This window comes from Primulina tabacum, chromosome 8 (genome assembly GCF_025594145.1).
Source record: "Primulina tabacum isolate GXHZ01 chromosome 8, ASM2559414v2, whole genome shotgun sequence".
NCBI classification, from domain to species: Eukaryota; Viridiplantae; Streptophyta; class Magnoliopsida; order Lamiales; family Gesneriaceae; genus Primulina; species Primulina tabacum.
The window spans coordinates 40,972,153-40,981,169 of record NC_134557.1 but is presented as its reverse complement, the minus strand read 5'-3'; positions in this window follow the sequence as shown (position 1 = coordinate 40,981,169).

The following is a 9,017-nucleotide window of genomic DNA, read 5'->3' as shown; positions in this document are numbered from 1 at the left end:
GATGGTCTTTCAGCTTGCCAAAACAGAAAATGTAATCGAGGCATTGCGTAGACGAAGCTACATCCTCGAACAGCTGAAATGTCAGAAGTTGGAATCGGTTCTGAAAATTCTTAAATCAAATTTTGATCCTACAATTCCTACTGCTGTTCAGGATCAAAACGTCATTCTGATTCTAATTGACAAATTGAAACAGATGAGTGAGCAACTTCTTGATCAAGAAAAGGGCTTTGGCGAGCCAATTGAATATCAAGTCGGCCTTGTTCCAGACTTTCCACAGATCCAGACAGTTGAGGAACGGACTACAGCTTCACCAAAAGCTTTTGTTCTCAGTACTCCTGCATCACCAACAAGGCCTCTTCAGTCATCATCTCTTTTGTCTGTGCATGAACTGGCTTCCGTTGAAGAAGTCATTGAGTCAATTGTTCCCACGTCCCCTACTACTCAGGAAGCAGTTCCAGCTACTTCATTGCCACAATCACCCTCTCCAACCGCAGAACAACATATGGCAGAATCAGATGCTGCATCTCTTTTGCCAACTCTAGAGAAATTTTCTGCTGCTCATCAAGCTGAAATGAAAGTTCTTCTGAACCAGCAATCTGAACCCATAACTGCAGAACAATCAGCTTCACCTACTGCCGTTGCTCCAACAGAAGAGAATTTGGTCTCCAACTTGGTTGCTCCTGATGAAGAGATTGTTCCTACCATAATTGCTGCCGAACCAAATGTCTCTGCTATTCCAGATGAAACCTCTGCTGACCCTGGTCCTTCCACTGCTGTGATGGACACCACTTCCCTCACCACCAATCAAGTCTCTACTGCACTGATTGTCACTGATCCAGTTCAAACTCTCACGGACACTCGCGCTGCTGAAATGAGGCAACGCATGCTTGCGCGAACCCCCTCACCTGAATCAGAATTATTCAATTTGGAGTTTCAGATTGACGTTCTGCAAAGGGAACTCAATAACCTGTCTGATTTAGTCAAGCGGATGTCCTGTGAAAGCATATCAGAATTTAGTGGTGCTCAGATCTTCAGAGAACGAATAAGCAAACAAATATATAAAACGGCGGAATCCGTGGAGAAAATGCATGCTGAAACCATTGTTTTCAGACAAGCTGTATCGAGAAATCATAGTCACATCGTGCTTGCTCAAACTGATATACTAAATCGACTCAACGAGCATGATGATCTCATTCGATCATTTTCCACCTCCATGGAAGTAATGGATGCCAAGATTGATTCTCAAACTCAATCTCTCACTACTCTCAATGATCGTATCTCTACTCAAGCTCCGTATCTGGAGATGTTAACCAGTGGCATTCAAAACTTGTCTAGAAGAATGAATGATCTTATGGCCCAGGTGATTGCCGCTGATGCCAAAAAGGGGGAAGAAAAACGAAGAGATCCATCTGAAGCAGAACTAAGGCAATCAGAAGCTGAACCTTCAGATAGAAGATTTCAGGATCCTCAAGATGAAGAAGTCATTTACAGGGACATTGGAACTGATTGACAATTTACTGTGTTAATTTCATTGATATTATCCTTTTGCTAACTGATTATCTGTTATTTAACGTTTTCCTACTGTTTAGGTTTTGGCATCACCACAAAGGGGGAAATTGATAAACATGAATTAATTGTGGCGATGAAAATAAAAACCAGCAGACCAGCAGCACTCTTTAAGAAAACAGTAGACAAAAAAAAAAATCAGAAGCTACTGGTCTAGTAAAACAAAAGCAATAGAAATGATAGAAAAACAGAATCAGTAGAAGATGTTGCCTAACGTGACTACTTTAAATGTTACCGTTAAAGTTACCAAGTACTAGTATTAATTGCAGCATTAAATACTATACAGAGTCATTTAATTCACTTTACCGAGTTTAGTATAAAACAGGACTGATTGTTTTATAGCTTTTCTGCAGGAACTTTTTTTTGGTAATAAAGCTGACTCTATCAGAAATCTGAAGACATCTTCTGATCATAAACGTTGAACTCGGTCGCTTATATATACATGGAACAAACCCTTACAAAGAGAGAACTCCACGCATAATATCTTTTCAAGGATCAACGCTATTTCACTCAACAAGACAACCTCGTAATTCCTTGATAACTTTGAGTTCAACACAAAGAAAAGTAGCACACGCTTCATAGCAAATATCTGATCTTTTGAAGATCATCTTGTGCTACTGATTCTTACACTCTTCACAATCTTTTACAACACTTATACTTTATCAGGAAGAGCTTGTAATCTGAAAAGAGTCTTTTCAGAACCTTTTGTATCACGTACTTTTTGAGTCGAGTAACTAAGAGTTTTAGTAGGCAAAGGTGTAAGTCCTTCTGAAGTGGGTGTGTACAAGAGTTGTACTGTATTATCCAAAGTCTTTTAGTTATACCTTCTGGAAACAGGAGAAGGGGAGACGTAGAAGATTTTATCTTCGAACTTCCATAAACAAGCCCACTGTTATTATTGTCTTTCACTTACTTCATCAGATTGTTTCCGCACCTATAATTGTAATCTAGGTGAAGGTATACGCAACAAGATAAACTACTATCTCTAACAAGATTTTAGTACCTCATCAAAAGAAAGGAAAAACGAGTAGAGTTTATTCACCCCCCCTCTAAACTCAACTTCGATCCTCAACAAATACTCTTAAGCATATCAAATCATATGTAGAGTCAATTTCTATAGAAGTTTAGAAATGCAAAACTTTTAATCAATTATTTAACAAAATCTTATCAATAAGGAAAATATAATTCTAAAGAATAAATTATATCTTGGAACCCAATAATTATTTTCTCTCAATTTTTTTTTATGTAAATTAGATATTATAATAAAATAAAAAAAACTTAGGAATGAATTTTAGTTTATAAATAATTATTGTTAGGAGTGCTGAAGAGATGTGATAGTTATAGGCGACATAAATTAATAAAATAAGTTTTGAAGTTATATTATATAATTACTCGTCACCTTTTGTTATTAAATCTCGACGAGATAATTCATTATGTTTAATTGTAATATACTAGAATATTTTGATGTAATGTAAACTTTAGCTTATATTAATAATTATGTAATCGGCACCATGTTATAATTATAATAACAAATTTTACGTTATATTTGATATTCCAGTAATTATTCTCAAATATTGCATGATAATTACTAGTGAATGTCGAAAGCCCTGCATGTTATGATATCAGAGCAATAACTGGGAAATTGCGTGATATGTTGGAACATAGCTGGAAATGTTCCAACAGGTCTAGGTCATATGGGAGTTGCTAAAATAAAATAAATGAATTTTCTGAGCATGTGCTTGACTTATATGTTTATATGTTTTTTGTGTCCTATTATTTTGATTAATGTGATAAGCATTAATATGTTAAATATACGATAATTCATGCTTGCACATGTATCTATTTTGACATTTTGTCTAAAGATGGATACTAGAGGATGTGGTCGAGCTCGTGGTCATCCCCCAAGATATGTTGAAGTCCCAGTGGTAGAAGAAACAAATGACTAATAGACTTGAACGAATAACCATGGATGAAATTGTCTCATGATTCCAGAATACGTGACCTCCAAGATTATTTGGCACGGAAGATGCTGAAAAATCTGAATCTTGGCTTAAAGATAGTGAATATCTCTTTGGACTAATGGAATATGCTGATGAGCCGAAGTATAAACTTGTATTGTACCAAGTGAAAGAGCAAGCAAGGGATTGGTGGGAAGCTGCCAAAATAGTATTGGATGAGAAATGGATTGAGGTAGGCTGGAATGTGTTCAGGGCTCAGTTCATTGAACAGTATTTCCCACCATCTTACTACACTGAAAAAGAAAATTAGTTTAACAGCCTACTGCCTACGGCAAGGAAACATGTTTGTGGCAGAGTACGCCTCTACTTTTAGAGCAATGCTGAAGTACGCACTTGCAGCCAATCCAAAAGCCAAATATAATCGATTTGTAAATGGGCTGAATAGCAACATCTATACATATGTAGTATCCGGCTTACCCACTGGTTATGCTGAAGATGTTGAAAGAGTTAAGAATGCAGAAGCGAAACTGAAGAGGGGAGGCACCCAATTTGTTTCCCCAATGTTATTCGTACGGAATAAATATGGTTCAAATGAGAATTTGTATTGATTATCCACAATTGAATAGAGCAACTATGAAAAACAAGTACCCATTACCACGAATCGATATCTATTCGAACAACTTCAGGGTACTACTGTTTATTCAAAGATCGATTTGCGTTCCAGATATCATCAATTGTGAGTTCGAGACGAAGATATACGAAAAACAGCATTTGAGACAAGATGCGGTCATTTTGAATTCTTGGTGATTCCATTTTTTCTCACGAATGCTCCAGCAGTATTTATGGATTTAATGAACCACGTCTTTAAAGAATTTATCGACCGATTTGTTATCATTTTTATTGATTATATTTTGGTATACTCAAAATCTGAAGAGGAACACAGTGAACACTTGAGAATTGTTCTTAAGATTATTCGCAAGGAACAACTCTATGCAAAATTGTCTAAATGTGGGTTTTGGCTAGACCGTGTGGTGTTTTTAGGCCATGTCATATCTCTTTTTGGCATCTCCGTCGATCCAAGCAAAGTCGAAGTCGTAATTAATTGGCAAAACCAAGCAATGTACCTGGAATTCGAAGTTTCATAGGTTTAGCTGGTTATTACAGCAGATTCATCGAAGGATTTTCAAAGATCACTAAGCCAAGTACACGTCTGATGCAGAAAAATTTGAGATTTGTCTGGACTGACGAATGTGAATCTATTTTTCTCGAATAAAAAAAGAGATTAACTAACACACCAGTTCTGACTTTTCCATTCTGTTCATGAAATTTAATTGTTTGCACTGATGCATCATTGAAAGGTTTAGGTTGTGTGTTAATGCAACATGGAAAAGTAATTGTCTACGCTTCTAAACAACTGAAAGCACACGAGATTAAATATCAAGTTCATGATCTAGAATTGACAGCCATTGCCCTAAAGATTATGCATCATTATTTATATGGGGAAAATTTGTAATCTTTTCGGATCATAAAAGCCTGAATTGTCTATTTTCCCAATCTGATTTAAATATGAGACAACGTAGATGGATGTATCTTCTCAAGGATTACGATTGTGAGATCCAATACTAACCTGGAAAGGTGAACGGCATTGCTGATGCACTTAGCCGCAAAGTGAAAGATGCCGCTTTGACTTCTATCCGAATATCAAAAGTGAACGAAGATATTTACACTATAGGATGGGATTTTTGTATCGAGAATGAACTTGTCAGCGTCAGATTGAACCTGAATTGATTTCCCGAATTCTCGAAACACAAAAGGTTGATGCCCAAATTCAAAAATCAACAAAATTGGTCCTTGATGGTCACCAATCAGGATTTCAAATAGCTGTTGATGATTCACTACGACTAAATGGACATATAGTTGTTCTTGAAAAACCATAATCACCAATCAGGATTTCAAATAGCTGTTGATGATTCACTACGACTAAATGGACATATAGTTGTTCTTGAAAAACCATAATTGCGATTAGAGCTCATGAAGGAGGCCCATTGCACTCGATACAACATCCATCCAGGAGAAAAGAAAATGTATGTCTGTTTAAGACTTCGATTCTGGTGGAAGAGAATGAAGAAAGATATTGCTGAATTTGTATCCAAATGTATGAGATACCAACAAGTAAAAGCTGAAAGGAAGAAATCCGAAGAACTCCTACAGAGTTTCGAAATTCCTAAATGGAATTGGGAGCACATTGTAATGGATTTTGTGATTCATTTACCTCGTTCTTCAAGAAGTTGCGCGATGCCATCTGGGTTGTAGTGGATTGTCTATCAAAATCTGCACATTTTATCTCGTACGACCAGACTTACAGTTACAGCAAAATGGCTCGTCTCTATGTTGAAAATGTAATGAGACTTCATGGAATTCCTGTCACCATTATTTATGATCAAGACCCAAGATTTACCTCAAAATTTTGGGGAATTTTTCAAAAAGCATTAGGATCAAGGTTGGCTATGAGTACCGCATACCATCACAGACTGATGGGCAGTCTGGACGAACAATTCAAACCCTGGAATATATGTTTCGAGCTGTTGTGATGGATTTTTGAATCGGTTGGCAAGATGCATTGCCTCTGGTTGAATCTCATACAATAATAGTTTCCAACGAAGCATAGGTATGGCACCATTTGAAGCCTTATATGGACGAAAATGCAGATCACCTTTATTTTGGGATGAAATAGGTGAAAAACAATTGACAAGAATAGAAATGATCTAGGAAATGAACGACAAAATTCAACTGATCAAACAACGAATGAAAGCCGTTCAAGACCGGCAAACTAGCTGTTCAAATCGTCGTCAGAAACCACTCGAATTTCAACAAAGAGATCGTGTATTTATGAAAATTTCACCTTTCAGGGGTAAAATCCGATTTGGGATGAGAGGAAAATTGTCGCCATGTTATGTGGGTCCTTACGAAATATTGGAACGTGGGGAAATTTGGAATACCGATTAGCTCTACCGCCAGCTCTATCTAATATTCATGATGTGTTCCATGTTTCCATGCTAAGAAAATATCAACCCGACCATAGTCATGTCCTACCACTGGAGGAGGTTGAATTGGACTCTACATTATCATATATCGAACGACTGATGTGTGTATTGGACAGAATGGATAAAGTCCTATGAAACAAAACAATTCCTTGGGTTCAAGTTCAATGGTCACGACATGGAGTAGAAGAATCAATCTGAGAATTGGAAAGCAAAATGCGTGAATTACATCTTCATCTATTTAACTAGGTATGAAATTGTTGGTAAATTATAATAATTCTATAATAGTTTATTATTATTATCTTTCTGATTTCGAGACGAAATCGATTAAGAGGGGGACAAGTGTCAGATCTAAAAAAAACAAAAAACAAAATGATAATAAAGATTAATTAATATATACTTTTATATATTTAAATATTGTATAATATAATTTAGGTAAATATTATAAATATTTTCCGTGTACATATATATATACACACCATAATGCAATAAAAAAATAATTATGCATATAGTGAAAATGTAAATGCAATATAATATAATAAATGCATGTCACCCCAAACTTTTAAGCAAATATATGGTTGTTTATTTATTATCTCCTATAAAATTATTGTGTCTCCTTTAGACCCTAGAATAAACTACTATATGAAGGAAGAAATATGAAAGAAAATGACATTAACACGTATTCATCCTAAGTATTTCTTTAAGTTGCAAGCATCGACTGAAGGTAATAATTATCTATTCGCATTTTTTATTATTAAGAAAAATAAAGTATGAAATTTCTTATGAAATGATATGCTTAAGGTCCTGGATTTATTCAAGACGCAAGCGTACTTTCTATATATCATATATATGTACATGATAACAAATTAAATTATTTGTTTTGAAAATATGATGCCACGTATATGACTTCAACTTTACCTTTGAAACTTACTGGAATTGGAATTTTAAATAATGTAAATAAATTTTAGGACATAATGACTATGATAATCAAGATTATAGCTAATAAGTAGCTACTATGGTTTAATCTAATGGTTCCTTTGACTTTTAGATAATTTTGAGAAATAATAATGATATTATTATGCAAAAAAAATTTAATAAAATTTCACTTTGATTTTACATATAATAATATTTATATGTTTGAAATAAATTATTTCAATCATACTAACTTGAATGGTTCAAGACTTATAATTGTTAAGTTAAAAGAGTGATTCTTATAGAAAATATAAATTCTATATTTAATGAAATGAACTATGAATTATGATATAAATAAATGATTTTGTGACATTCTTGTAGAGTTCTCGTGATTTACAAGCTCGATCTATACCTCAAGTAATTCGAAAAAAAGGCATGTTATTACCGAATAATATAGAGTATGTAATCGTAGTTTTGATATTTGTTGAACGTGGATTATATGACATTTATTTATCTACGTGGATTAATTTGTGACATTGTATAAACATCGATGTGTGGAGATAAAAACATAATTTACGCACACATATTTTTTGTATATATGTAGCATTGATGCATGATACGACATTGCATTACATGTTGAGCCTTGTGTCTATTGATGACCATTTTTCGTGTGTATGATCGAGGTGATTGTTTAGATGACGGAGCTGCGACTAGGCCGAGAGATGTTGCAGGCCGATAAGGCGCAGTATGTCCTTAATCCTTGGCGAGCTGACCGGCACACGGCAGTAGACTGGCAGATGAATGGTTATTACGGCAGTGTAGCCGAGCCTTGCCTGTTGCTCAAGCTGTTGTTGTACTGCATTTACTGATTGTGTAGTTATTGTTATTCCATTTACCCATGCATGTGTGTTTACCTGATCATGCATTACATCCACATATCATGCATTACGTTACATGATGTCTTTATTTGGTTTTATCACAGTGGGTTATTACTCATCCTCTCAGGGGCGGTTACTATTTTGTGTGTGGATGGTATTCATGTAATTATGGCATTAATAGTTTTACTTAGTGAGGAAGGAAGTGAGACATCTACGCATGTAATTATGTATGTAAATGAGATTCATATTGTAGTTGAAGAAATTACGTATAAGTTTCCTGGACTTCTAGTAGAAGAGAGTATGAAGCTGTCTGCGGCGTCCATTCCAATGGGGTGACTTGGAGTTTATACATTCCCGTGTACCGATCAGTTCGCCAGGGATTACAGACATACTGAGCTTTATCGGCCTACAACATCTCTCGGGCTAGTCGCAGCTCCGTAACATCCCAAAAATCACCTCGAATCATACACACGAAAAATGACCATCAATAGAATCAAGGCTCAACATGTAATGCAATATCGTGTCATGCATCAATGCTACATATATACGAAAAATATGTGTGTAAATTATGTTTTTATTTCCGCGCATCGATATTTATACAATGTCACAAATTAATCCACGTAGACAAATAAATGTCATATAATCCACGTTCAACAAATATC